Genomic DNA, 14,946 nt, shown 5'->3' with positions numbered 1-14,946 from the left:
CGCCCGGCCCGGCCCAGCCCAGCCCGCAGCCAATCAGCGCCCGCGCTCGGCCCTTGCGCCGCCCGCCCCCTCCGCAGCCCGCTGCCCCCACCCACGCGTTAAAAACCCACCCAGCAGCCAACCTTCTCCCTCCGGGAGAGAGGCATCCCCCAGCCGCCCCCCCCCGTGCCCAACCGCAGCAGCAGGCCCTGGGGGTGGGTTTCTCCAGGCTGCACAATAGACGCTCTTTACAAACGAGATTTAAAGCATCACCCCCCATATCAAGGGGGAGATGCAAAGGGATTTTTTTTTTTTTTAAACTTAGACCCGACCTCTACTATTATTAGGACCATCCCCATAGTGTTCTATATGCAACCATTCCCTCTCCTCCTTCCCTCCCCCCACTCCCAAAACTGTGTCCTGATTTTTCACACTTGCTCTCTGGGCACCCTATTTCTGCTAGGCCTGTTAAAATGTCACACCACAAGGGTAGGTGAATTACACCCCACTTTCATGCAACCATACACACACCTTTTCCTGGACACATGACATTTGCTTCTTAGCACAGGGAAGGTTATTTTAGTTGAGTGCACTGCTTGAGTTACTCATTCCTTTAAAATAAAAAGATGGTTAGCTGAAATGATGGATGCTTGGCAGCTTATTAAAATTTAAGGGACATTGGAATTTTTGGTGAATTAACATACAAGGGAGATGACTATTTCCAACTTCTGTGAGTTTTCCAGGCTAGTTTAAAAAGCACCCAAAGACTGCATTTGGAACATTCAAGTCTCCACCGTAAGTCATCCTCACTGAGGACCTTTACTAGGTTTCTTCTAATTGCCAACAGTTAATACAGTTCGGTCATTTGAGAACTCTACTACCCTTGCAGATGTTACAATTTAACAGTGGTTTACTGTGCAAGGGATGCACATGGAAAAACACACTGGGTAAGGAAAAGAAGTAGACCCATTAATTTACAAGACAGTAACCTCTTTAAGGCAAACTATGATGATGGTCCCACTATAAGAACCACTTTAAAAAAGAAAAAGACTATTCTTTTACCACACAAGGGTTTCCTGGTTGCTTTATGACATACCTTTAACATAGCTTAACTTTTCCCACAGATTCTACAGCTGTGCAACCTTAGAGAAAGGGCTAACACGATCCAATGGCTGGAAGTGAAAGCTAGACAAATTCAGACTATAAATAAAGCATAACTTTTTAACCATGAGAATAATTAACTATTGAAACAACTTACCAAGGGTAACGGTGGATTCTCTATCACTGCCGAATTTTTAAATCTAGTGTGGATGTTTTTCTGAAAAACATGCTCTAAGAATTATTTTGGGTAAATTCTATGGCTCATATTACAGACTTGATCAGTGGTTCCCAACCTGCAGCCTGAGGGTTGCTTGCAGCCCAATCAGTGGCCCATGTGACAACTTCCAGGCCATACAGGTAGTACAGATGGTCTCCAGCTTATGCAATCGTTCCCTTCCGGAAAGCCTTGTGTAACTTGAATTTTGCGCAAGTCAGAAATATATACCTAAACATTGCGCAAAAAACCCCCCACCTCCTATTTCTAGCTTACGGAATTTTTCCATAAGTGCGAATTTGCCTAAGTCTTGCATAACCCAGGGTGCATCTGTATATACATTATGTGGATGTGGCCCAGATAACACAGAGAGCTGCATATGCAGCCCACAATGATAAATAGGTTCAGAACCACTGGACTAGATGATCACAATGGGTGCTTCTGGCCTTAGAACCTATGGATCTATGAAAGTGTTGCCTGCATGAGGATTTTTTCACATTTAAAGTTTTTAATTGACCCATTCATTTTGTAAATCTTTTATATTATGCAGAGACCCAGTCAGGTCAAAGCCCTATTGTGCTACACACTGTAGGGACTTAAGTAAAGACAAAGAACCTACTCCAAAGAACCTACAGTCTTGTAAATTCATTCATTTAGCAAGGTGAGGAGTAGAAAGCACATGTGTAATCACAGATGAATTATCTTGTTGCTGGAACCTTAACTTTTGCATTTCCTGACTGTGATTTTAACTGTGCTACCTTACCATTACAGTAATGCAGCCTTTGAAGTGTAATGTTAATGACTGGAAAAGGAAGTGTTAGTACCAACATGAAAACTTTGTTCAATATCATTGATCCTGCAAATACTTACGCTCATGCTTAACTTTATGTACATGACTACTCCCACTGAAGTCACTGGGACACATCTGCATAAAGTTATGTACAGGTGTAAGTATTTGCAGGATCAGAGTCTATGACATGCAGTACAATTGTCAATAACCCATTGCAAGAAACAGCTGTTAATAATGAGCAGAACCACAGAAATTAGAGAGAGGAAACCCCATTGAGATACCTGTCTTTTTAACTGGATCAATTAGAAAATACATGCTCTGCGATTTAACATATTACCTCAAGATACAATATGAGTCAAGCTTTCCCCCCTATAAAAACACTGTACAGAGTAGCAATTTGCCATGTTTCCTTACTCCACTTTAAGAGGTGGTACTGTGATTGAAAACTCTGCCAATTGAAGAGCAGTGTTTTATAGGGAGACAGGACTGTCATATCATGAGCCTAGATGAATTCAAAATCCTCTACAGGCAAGCAGAACTAGACTGTAATTTAGGGACAATACTAGAGAGAGTTAATATACACCATATTAATGGTAAGGGACACATATGGGAGTCTCCAGAGACCTGATTTCTAAAGAAGCAGTTCTCATCGACTTCCAAGCCACAGTACCTGTGAAGAAAAAAATCAGTCTCCAAAAATCTTATAACAGACAAGGGCTATTACCTATGGGGTACTTTAAGATTACTAACTCCTTCACAAAAGAATACACAGTGAGTTCATACCAGCTATTGATAAACAGGCTGTATATAAGAGCAGGATAGGTTTATGTACAGCTCAATCAGTTTTCCCATTGTTGAAGCCTAACTTTAGGTATGTGGCCTTCCTCTGTGTGTACTATAATACATGATTCTTGGGAACAATACACAAGAGCTTTGCATAGTGATAGATGTACTTGCACTAATAATTACATATATGTTCCATATGTTGGACCAAACCTGGCACACATACTATAGCACTGGCTTTTTAAGTTCTTGTTGTGGCCATTACTTCAGCTATTCTGTCATCTCATCCCACCCCATATCAAAACACAGAAAAGACTTGTAAAGTTGGAAGTTGGCCATCTCATGCACATGTTTTAAAAACCCCTATGAAATCATCCCAAATTGATTTTCATTCATTGATTCAACCATCAGAAAAAATCTTTCAAAGTACAGTAATTGTTTCCATATTTGCTCCTTTAGGGATGCTAGACAACCACAAGCCATTAGTCTTCACCATACAGCAAAAGGCACCAACAATCCAATCATCAGCTTCATAAATTGTCAGTCTGCCACAGAATTTTAAATGCAATGCAGATTGTACAGATTGTAATCATGCTCTCTCAGATCCTGCTAAAGATAGCCTTTAAAACAGACATATGCAGGCTTTTTGTCCCACAATACTAGAAAGCTTCACATCTGCTCTGATAACACCTGTGTGGAGTGCACAAAAGAAAATGGACTTTATTCAGTACTTGACACTAACACTGCCCTTCCAGGAGTGACAGCATAGTGGAAGAACAGGATCAAAATCTGCAGCTCAAGAGAGCTACTCTAACAGGCATCTTGCTACCACAAAAATTGGTTTAATGAATATATGTTCCTCTTGATAAACTGTGAGGGTTTAAATAAAGGCAAACTTCTAAATGTACTTGAAGAATCACTGTAGATGTTGCCAGGGAAGAGAGAAATCATACTAAAATGAAACAATACTTCAAAATATTATGAATTTGAACACTGAAGGGATTCAACTAAAGGTCATCAGGCATGGGATGGAGCATCACTGGACCCTTATTCAATTCCCATTTCTTAAACTGGAGTATCCCTGATGAGACTCCAAAAATGATACAGTCAGAAGCATCAGCCACTAGTTATTTGCTTATGAAGCTTGTTCAATTGGAGTTCCCACCCAAAAAGCACAGTTGTGACTGATTGTTTTGGATGCCTCAATATTTGGATGCCCAAATTAAAACATGAAAGAGGCCTGATTTTTCAGGAGGGTGCTCGCCGCTTTCTGGAAAAATCAGGCCTTTTAAAAATATATTTATTTGGGCACCCAAAAATCACTAGATACTTCTGGAAGTCTGGCCTCCATTTGCTCTGACAGAGACACCTTTCAAATTACCTCCTATGGCATGCAGCTATTCTTACATTAGAAGTGAAGGCCTTAGTAGTCTCCTGATTTCCATGAGCACAAATAGGTGGTGTAGAAATTTAGGATAGTTGTAGAACATGCAGTACTGCAATAGCACTTTAGAAATACGACATAGGAAGAATCCATAGGTTCACCTAGTTGAATGTTCATCCCCTCAACTTGTCAGAGACAAGCTTACAGTAAAACCACCATCACTTGGGATCTCAGTAGACCAGTCTAGAATTCCAATTAGAGAGGGGTTTTTTTTTTGTTTTTTTTTTTATTAACACCTCTGAGAAGATTTGATGAAATAACAGAATTATGAATAAATACAGGAACAAAGTCATTCACTGCATTTCTCCCTTTAACTTCACTTTGGCAGCTTCTCTATTAACACTGGAACTTACAATTTCCCAGTTTAACATTACTTAATACAGCCAAAATACAAATCCCCATGAAGCAAATTGTTTGTCTACACTGTCCTGATAAAGCAGTAGTCATTGCCATTCACTCGCATTAGAGTAAATCAATTTCCTAAGAGATGTCCCAGTTAAGTACAGAACGCTTTTCTGTATTAAATGGTCTACATGCCACATTTACTAAACACGCTCCTGTGTGTGCACACAGGATAGCAACAAGTGCAAGTGAAGACCACACATTGAATAAACACAAACAAAATCACAACACTCACTTGTTCATAACAAGGTCTGGGGGCAGATTTTCAAAAATATTTAGGCCTGTAAAGACGCAGATAAGCGGGATTTTCAAAGGCACCGAAGTAGTTGGGCGCTGAACTCCCATTGAAATCAGGTTCCAAAACTAATTTCAGCTAAATTGGTATAACTTGCATGTTTAGACAAGCCCCAAGAAAAAGGCTCCATCTTCATGATAAACACTTGAGTCCCTAAAAAAAAAATAAAGAGTACTGTACATGGATTTGTTTTTTAACCTGCACAGGTGATTTAAAATTAAAGGATAACACATGCAATTTTTTTTCCATGTTCATTCAATTTATTACAAAACTCCAAGGGAAGTTAGTGTCATGATATATAAAAAGTTCAGTACATGCCATCATTCAGTTGGCTAAAGGATAAAAATGCCTTTGATAGAAATTTTTGCAAGCAATATTTGAGAACTGAAGACAAGTCTTCATAGGCATCCATGAAAGATATTTGGCATGCCGGGTGAACACATGGTTTAAGGCACAATGGTTTAGGAAACTTGGCTTCTCTATCATCTCTGGTGTAGCATTAGCATTTTGTACCCTTTGTTTTTCATTATGCAAATACACCAGCGATGATACTACCATAGTAAACAAAAGCACAACCTACAGAGATAGGTTTTTTTTTTTTATTATATATGAGAAAAGTTATAACTAAACTAGTAACAAGTTATATAATGCTTCCACTAAGACAAAGCAAATGAAAGCTAGAATGCTGTGCAAACACACACATTTACTGTAAACTGTTCACAAGATATTTTTTTTTAGTATTTATCACAAAATTGTCAAGAATAACCTAGCTGAAATGTGATACATCATGTTAAACCCACTCACAATGACTAGAACAAACAGCGTGGTGTACTAGTTTTTGTATAAAAAGATATAGAAAGGATAATAAACCTACATTATAAGCATGAGGACATAATTACCAAGAGGATCAAAAAAAGATACATATAACATGATTAAGGTTGGATATATAAAAAAAAAAATATTGTTTCACAACACGATCTTCAAGACTTTTCACCCCCCAAGGTCTTGCTTTTTTCCCCAAGGTCTTGCTGCATCCAGCATCATATCCGAGTGTTGTTACTGGTGTTCAATAGCATCATCAAACAGAATAAAGCACTGATCCATTTTTAAGAGAACCGTGTATCACTATGAATGAAAAAGAAAACAGTTTATTATGGAAAACAATAACAGAATAACTCATAAATGACAAAGCTGTTTTACTCTTGAATCACTCATCACAACAAGGAGTATAACATAAAATCACAGAATCATAGAACTGGAAGGGACCTTGAGAGGTCATCTAGTCCAGTCCACTGCATTCATGGCAGGACTAAGTATTATCTAGACCATTCCTGACAGGTGTTTCTTACCTGCTCTTAAAAATCTCCAACGATCGAAATTCCATAATCTCCCTAGGCAACTTATTCCAGTGCTTAACCACCCTGACAGTTAGGAAGTTTTTCCTAATGTCTAACCTAAACCTCCCTTGCTGCAATTTAAGCCCGTTGCTTCTTGTCCGATCCTCAGAGGTTAAGAAAAACAATTTTCTCCCTCCTGCTTGTAACAAACCTTTTACATCCTTGAAAACTTATGTCCCCCTCAGTCTTCTCTTTTCTAGACTAAACAAATCCAATTTTTTCAATCTTCCCTCATAGGTCATGTTTTCTAGACCTCTGATCATTTTTGTTGCTCTTCTCTGGACTCTCTCCAATTTGTCCACGTCCTTCCTGAAATTTGGCACCCAGAACTTGGACACAATACTCCAGTTGAGGCCTAATCAACACAGATTAGAGCGGAAGAATTACTACTTGTGTTTTGCTTACAACACTCCTGCTAACACATCCCAGAATGATGTTCGCTTTTTTTGCAACAGCGTTTACACTGTTGACACATATTTAGCTTGTGATCCACGATGACCCCCAGATCCCTTTTCACAATACTCCTTCCTAGGCAGTCATTTCCCATTTTGTATGCGTGCAACTGATTGCTCCTTCCTAAATGGAGTGCTTCGCATTTGTCCTTATTGAATTTCATTCTGTTTACTTCAGAGCATTTCTCCAGTTTGTCCTGATCATTTTGAATTTTAATCCTATCCTGCAAAGCACTTGCAACCCCTCCCAGCTTAGTATCGTCCACAAACTTTATAAGTGTACTCTCTATGCCATTATCCAAATCATTGATAAACAGAATCCCTGGGACCAAAACCCTTATGTTTCCACGCAACATGGACCTAAATCAGTGCTGGAGTGAACAAGAGTAACTCACTGAAGTCCACTTACTCCTGGGATGAGTTTGGCCCCAAATGTCTAATGAATTCAAATCTCTAATAAGAGCAGGGGAAGGAGACTATTTTTTAGTTGTTACATGTATTTTCTCACATGCCCATATTCTCTTCAGTCTGAGAAAAGGCAAAGGCCATGGAATGGCTCAGCTGATTAGTGCTGAATGTAAGAAGCTTGTCTCCTCCTGAAGTCCAATCAGTCTGTTAAGCAACAATGTACAATTTTATTTCTATCAAGGAAAATAAATGCAATGATTCCATCTAATTAAGGCTAAACAGAAATGAGCTTTGTGTTATCAAACCTGTCTCTTATAATACTGCCTAAGCTTAGCAAGAAAAGGCTAGATTGTTCTGAGAATTCATCCAAAGGCACTCACAGTTAAATCAAGAAATACGGGCCTACAATTTCAAAAATAACTAGTGATTTTGGGTGCCTTCAGTTTTGGATGACCCAACATGAAATACATTAAAAGGGCCCAATTTTCAGAGGGTGGATGCTCAGCACTTTCTGAAAATCAGGCTCCTTTAAAAGATCTCTCAAGCTGGACACTCAAAAACTGAAGCACTCAAATTCAGTAGGCCACTGGTCCATAGCAAGATATAAGTTTGTTTTATTTTATAACTTATCTAAGCATATAATAAGGAATATTCTAGGAAACACTGAAGTTACTATCTCAATTAAAAACACACAGAGTATGGTATAACTTCATTTATCCAGATTAGGGTTCCCAGTGATGAGTACACTGTAGGAAAAAAGCTTTAACAAAGCCAATTTAGGCAAGGTCCTATGCTCCTTGTGGTTCTCACAATGCAAATTTTGTGCAGCATGCCAATCATCTAATATATTAAACTCATTTCACATAATAAAAAACAACCGAACAAAATAAGCAAGCCATCACTGAAACTCTAAATAAGTGAGTCCACGGGGAGCTGACTGTAAACACAGGCTATTATGCTACATTTCTGTTCCAACTAGGAAATAAATTTGTAAACTTCTGCAGCTGCACCACTGTCTGGCAGGTGTAAGAGAAATGTGTCCATCAACAATCCCAAAAGCATTTGGGATTGCAAAGTCATGAAAAAAGCTGGAGTTTCAAATAAAAAAATAGATCTGTTTATTTTGCACAATTATGTGCACTAAAATTGCTAATATTTATAACAATCTGAATTTCATTTTTCATTTTACAAGTACAAACCTTATTTAGAGAAAGTCAGAAATCACCATGCTCTCTTGATATGGATTCAGTTAACTAGCGTTTCCTTCTTTCTCCCAGGGAGAAACAACATTTTATTCTTGGGATCCACTATATCCTCACTGTTCCTTTTATGAATTTATATTCCTAGTTTTGCTATACTTATTAAAAATAATAGTGTCACCCATATTTCCCTGAATATGATCCAATAGCCCATAGATAACTTTTATACCTGTATCTGCAACACAAGTTCATATCATTATTTAAATATAGTTACAATATATTTTTCCAGCGTTATGCCATTAAAACAAAGCTTCCTAGCAAATTTTAGTTAGAAGATTGCTTGGTAACCTCTAGTGCACACCCACACAGACACTTATGTTCTGATTACCTTACCATTCCATGACTGGAATTTAGCCACCATACACAAGTTAACACCCCTCAACTTTTCCTAAAAGTTCCATGGAATTTGTAATTACCAGGTTTTAAGTCTGATCTGAAATACAGCACACACCCAGCAACACAATGCCTCCTAGCACCACGGTGTGACACTGACTAAATGCTTCTCAAGTGTAGAGGCCACTTTAGGAAGAAGGCATTTGGGAATTCGGCAAAGAACTGCTTATCTTTTTTGGTGGTTAATCCATTTACTCCTGGGAGAATTCTGCAACACTGCACATGCACAGAATTTATGTCCCCTGCAAATTTCTTTGCTTCCCCACAGAAAAATGACTTTCTGACAGAGAAGCAAAGGAAAGTCACAAGAGTCGTGCGACCCACCTTCCCAGCAGTATGTTCTGGGTCCACAGAGCAACCGGCAGAGAGGTAAATCACTGTGGGGCAGAAGGTGGGACTTGGAAGACCCGGCTGGTGGCTCCTACCCTGTGCTAGGCTCAGCTGCTAGTCCCGGCTGGGGATGACGGGACTTCCTCTTTTCCTGCACGGCATCCGGGGCCAGGTCAGACCCACCTCCAGATTTCTCCCCCAGCTGCAGGAAGCTCTGCAAACTCCACCCTCTCACCCCCCACCCCTCTCTCCGCTTCCTGCACCCATTGCTCCTCAGCTGCAGGGGGAGGGATCCTTGTATAGGGAGCTGCTCCCCCATCCGCCCAACCCCGTAGGTTCAGTCCCCCTCATACTCAACCTCCTGCTAAGCTTCACCCCCCCACACACTCGGAACCTCCCCTAATGAGCCCCACTCCCACTTCACCTGGACCACCACGGAGCCCAAACCAGCTGCACCTGGATCCCCACCCAACTGAACCCCACTCTCCCAGCATCTGGAGCCCCCACTGAGCTCCCCACACCCAGACTTCCCTGCAAGCTCTATCCCCCCTATACCAAGACCCTCCCTCCCCTGCTGAACCTCAACCACCTTCACCTGGACCCCCTGAAGAGTCCCATTACCATTGCACCCAGAACCCCACCGCCCAACAATCCACTGAGCATCCAGATCCCCCTTGCACCTAGACTGCCCCGCAAAGAACCCTCTCAACTCACACCTGGATCCCCCCACACACTTGGATCCTGCCTTGCTGAGCCTGCCTGCCCACATGGAGGGGCAGGGTCCTGGGGTGTTTCTGGGGCAGGCTTGGTCCTTGCACGGTATCAGGGTTGGGAGCAGCCTCACCTGAAATATTTCACCAATGGCAAACTAAGGAGCTAATATGTAAAAAGAAAAGGAGTACTTATGGCACCTTAGAGACTAACAAATTTATTTGAGCATAAGCTTTCATGAGCTACATGCATCCGATGAAGTGAGCTGTAGCTCACGAAAGCTTATGCTCAAATAAATTTGTTAGTCTCTAAGGTGCCACAAGTACTCCCTTTCTTTTTGCAAATACAGACTAACACGGCTGCTACTCTGAAACCTGAGCTAATATGTGGATCATCAAGAATTTCTGCCCACAATTCCATTCAGGGACAACCAGAGAGTGTGTGACAGCTAAGACGGCATTCTTCCCCACATACAGTTCAGTTTTCTGGTTTGTTTTTTTGTTTGTTTGTTTTTTTCCTTTTTACTCCTAAAGATGAGAAGTCTGCTTTTATAATCAAAGCCCTTTCCTCTCAACACCCAAACTGGCTTTTCTTCAAATGCCATTCATTTTATGGTATAAATACAGCATTCGTATCACTAAGCCATTAGCAGTGGTACAGATAGATGCATCTTTTTTTGAAAGGCTTGTGAATTAGAATTTAATCATGCAGTGACTCTGTATTAGGATGCGCTGTATTAGGAAAACTTTGCTGCAATTCTGAAGAAGTACTTACTTCCATACTTGGCATTTCACTAGCCAGTTTTGACTCATTCCTGCTCCTCTCCTCCTCCTTCTCCCCCCCCCACATATATTTTGAGAGACATTCCTGTTATTTCAGACATTCTTAGTTGACTTCTCTGCTTCAAATTAGTTTTATTTCATCTTCCCTTCCTTTAATCAGCAGCATTTTTTTCCTTCTCCTTTTAAAATTTAATTTGCCAGGTGTATGTCAAGTTACAAAACTGGTTCAGATTCCTTTGAACTTCTTTTATTATGTTTTTTTTCCGTTAATTTGCTTATAGCTGGTTTACCCATTGAAGTCACGTATGGAGAGCAATGAGCTCTGGAACTACAATCCATGTCCCTCCAAAAAAGCTTATTTAACAAAAAAACTATTTAAAAGCATTTATTAACCCACAATTTTGCTTCAACTCCTAGTTGTCATTTTAAAAACTTGACAGGCTTTCACAAATTACTTCATAGGCTTGCTTGATACTCATGGAATTAAAGTAGTAATTGTCTTCTCTCTATCCTGCCACACCCCATGTATTTAACCAGCTGTTCTAGAAGCAGCGCCGTCTACTGGAAGAAAAAAGTAATACTGGAAGATGCTTACAATGTTTCATCACAGACTAGTTGAGCCTCTTATTTCAGAGGCAGTAAATATGGTCAACAAGAGGCACCATTCCCCTTGCCTGACTTAGGAAAGAATGTGACTACTCCTTTTAGAGGGCTCTTTCTAGAGTGTACATACAGTGACTAGCACAATTGAATTCTGATCACAATGGAGGGCACTGGAAGTTACAAAAATACAAATAAATAATGTATTTCCCGATGCTCCTAACATCACTCCTGTTAAATGGGAGTATTGCAGACAGCTATTAGGAACTCTTAAAATTTCAAAACACGCAATTTAGATAGAGCTTAATAATTGTCATAAGGGGTTTTGTTGGTTTTTTTTTTAAGGTTGTTGATTAATCGCAGTTAACTCACGTGATTAACTCAAAAAAATGAATCACGATTAAACGCAGTTTTAATCACACTGTTAATCAATTTATTAAATATTTTGGATGTTTTTCTACATTTTCAAATATATTGATTTCAATTACAACACATAATATAAAGTGTACACTGCTCACCTTACATTATTTTTATTAAATATTTGCACTGTAAAAACGATAAAAGAAACAGTATTTTTTAAAGTTTCCGAGTAGCAGCCATGTTAGTCTGTATTCGCAAAAAGAAAAGGAGTACTTGTGGCACCTTAGAGACTAACGAATTTATTTGAACATAAGCTTTCGTGAGCTACAGCTCATCGAATGCATCCAATGAAGTGAGCCGTAGCTCACGAAAGCTTATGCTCAAATAAATTTGTTAGTCTCTAAGGTGCCACAAGTATTTTTCAATACATCTCATACAAGTACTGTAGTGCAATCTCTTCATTGTGAAAGTGCAACTTACAAATTTAGATTTTTTTTTTGTTACAGGACTGCACTCAAACAAAACAATGCAAAACTTTAGAGCCTACAAGTCCACTCAGTTCTACTTCTCTTTCAGCCAATCATTAATACAAACAAGTTCGTTTACATTTACGGGAGATAATGCTGCCAACTTCTTATTTACGTCATCAGAAAGTGGGAACAGGCATTCACATGGGACTTTTGTAGCCAACATTGCAAGGTATCTACGTGACAGATATGCCAAACATTCATATGCACCTTCATGCTTCAGCTACCCATTCCAGAGGACATTCTTCCAGGCTGATGACGTTTGTTAAAAAAATAATGCATCAATTAAATTTGTGACTGAACTCCTTGGGAGATAATTGTAGGTCTCCGGCTCTATTTTACTCACATGCTGCCATATATTTCATGCTATAGTAGTCTCAGATGATGACTCAGCACATGTTGTTCATTTTAAGAACACTTTCACTGCAGATTTAACAAAATGCAAAGAAGGTACCAATCTGAGATTTCTAAAGATAGATACAGTACTCAACCAAGGTTTAAGAATCTGAAGTGCCTTCCAAAATCTGAGAGGGACGAAGTGTGGAGCATACTTTCATAAGTCTTAAAAGAGCAACACTCCAATGCGGAAACTACAAAACCCGAACCACCAAAAAAAGAAAATCCACCTTCTGCTGGTGGCATTTGACTCAGACAATGAAAACAAACATGCATCGGTCCGCACTGCTTTGGACTGTTATCGAGCAGAACCCATCATCAGCTGTCCTCTGGAATGGTGGTTGAAGCATGAAGGGACATATGAATCTTTAGCGCATCTGGCATGTAAATATCTTGCAACGCCGGCTACAATAGTACCATGTGAACACCTGTTCTCACTTTCAGGTGACATTGTAAACAAGAAGCGGGCAGCATTTTATCCTGCAAATGCAAACAAACTTGTTTGTCTGAGCAACTGGCTCAACAAGAAATAGGACTGAGTGGACTTGTAGGCTCTAAAGTTTTACATTATTTTATTTTTGAATGCAGGGTTTTGGGTTTTGTTTTTTTGTTTTGTTTTGTTTTGTTTTTTTACAGAATTCTACATTTGTAAGTTCAACTTTCATAATAAAGAGATTGCACTACAGTACTTGTATTAGGTGAACTGAAAAATACTATTACTTTTGTTTTTTTACAGTGCAAATATTTGAAATCAAAAATAAATATAAAGTAAGCACTGTACACTTTGTATTCCGTGTTATAATTGAAAATCAATATATTTGAAAATGTAGAAAACATCCAAAATATTTAAACAAATGGTATTCTATTATTGTTTAGCAGTGCAATTAATCACGATCTTTTTTTCCCAATCGTTTGACAGCCCTAGTTATTTTAATTAAAATTTATATCACGCACATACACAAAATCTGTCAAGATTTCTCAAAAGAAACTAATGAAAAACACAACCCAATATTTAAAATAAAATAATCTGCCTTTGTAACACACAAAAATTATCTGATACAATGGATAGTCTTTCTGCTGTGGGATCACTTAGTGAACCAAGCCAACTTTCATTTATGTGTTAACTGACAGAACAGCTGATGCTGAGGTACAGGGTGTGTCATATGAAATGATTACATAGGAATGCATCTGCACTGTTGGGAATTTATCCCATCATTGTTCATCATCATTCCAGACATTTCACTCATCATGCTGAGCTTATTTTCTCTCTAAGAAATAAGTCCAGCACTTCAAAACCTCCCGTCTTGCAGAGCTGTGTCTTAGGCATTTTGTTTTATACCACCAACCAGTATGAAACCTTTCCGGTCAGCCTACAGAAGTTTTCCAAATGGTTAATTGAATCCTTTTTTTTTTAAAAAAATAAAAATGAAATACTACGTTAGACAGATAACATTTAGGGTTGTCATGTACTGTGTTTTTCCATTTCTACCCCTACTGTTTAGCCGTAACAGCACTGACAGATAAGATTTGACAGGAATGGAATTTTGAAGAGCGAGGGATCCTGGAGTCGTATAACTCCTGGTACACAATATAGTGTGGGGAACTATAGAATGCCCTTTGCTGTTGCAGAATTTGCCACAGAAGTAGGCCCTGAAGAAGCACTGAATTCCTGGGAACTCAGCATACAGCAGGAGTGGATTAAAAGCCAAATAAAGTTCTACAGAACCAGAGAAAAAAAAGACACCAGTCAAAACTGACCTTCTTAGCACTTAGTGAAGAATAATTTTTATATATAGTGCTTTGAAAACCACAACCTTTACAAAGTGTTGCATTACTCCCGGGGGAAAACTGACAGAAGCTAAGTGATTCACCCAAGGCCACTAAGGGCATGTCTACATAGCAAAAAAAGACCATGGCTGGTCCGTGCCAACCAACTTGGACTTGCAGATCTTGGCTTCTGGGGCTGTTTCATTGCTGTGTAGACTTCTGGGCTTGGGCTGAACCAGACTCTAGGACTCTGGAGTCCCAGAAGTCTACACAGCAATAAAACATCCCCAAGCAGGCTGGCACAGGCCAGCTGCAGGTTTTTCTTTGCTGGGTAGACATACCATAACGGAGACTGTGGAAGAACCAGGATTAGAATAAAAAGGATAAGTGGTGCTTGGACTATATTCCTAACAACATTCAAGAGACAATCTACCAATCTAGGGCATTCTGGATGGATAAGGGGCTATGGGGCACTATTCATATTTTGGCTGAACAGAGCACTATTTCAAGAATTATAGCACTTTCAATGTATAGAGTGCCTTTTCATAGAAGAAGT

At 39.4% G+C, this 14,946-nt stretch overlaps 1 protein-coding gene across 5 annotated transcripts in view; it reads right to left on the bottom strand.

Moving 5' to 3' along the window:
* Positions 1-5,245: 5,245 nt before the first annotated feature.
* LOC119843484 (septin-2) overlaps positions 5,246-14,946 on the bottom strand; it is a 92,581-nt gene continuing 82,880 nt past the window's right edge. For all 5 annotated transcript variants that reach the window (XM_038372732.2, XM_043498075.1, XM_038372731.1 and 2 more), the window contains exon 13: positions 5,246-6,133. The gene's annotated coding sequence lies outside the window, so the exon portion shown is untranslated. The remainder of the gene's footprint in view (positions 6,134-14,946) is intronic.

This window comes from Dermochelys coriacea, chromosome 15 (assembly GCF_009764565.3).
Source record: "Dermochelys coriacea isolate rDerCor1 chromosome 15, rDerCor1.pri.v4, whole genome shotgun sequence".
In the NCBI taxonomy this organism is placed as follows: domain Eukaryota; kingdom Metazoa; phylum Chordata; order Testudines; family Dermochelyidae; genus Dermochelys; species Dermochelys coriacea.
Note: the sequence above shows the minus strand (reverse complement) of the source record. Positions and strands in the feature narration are given on the sequence as shown.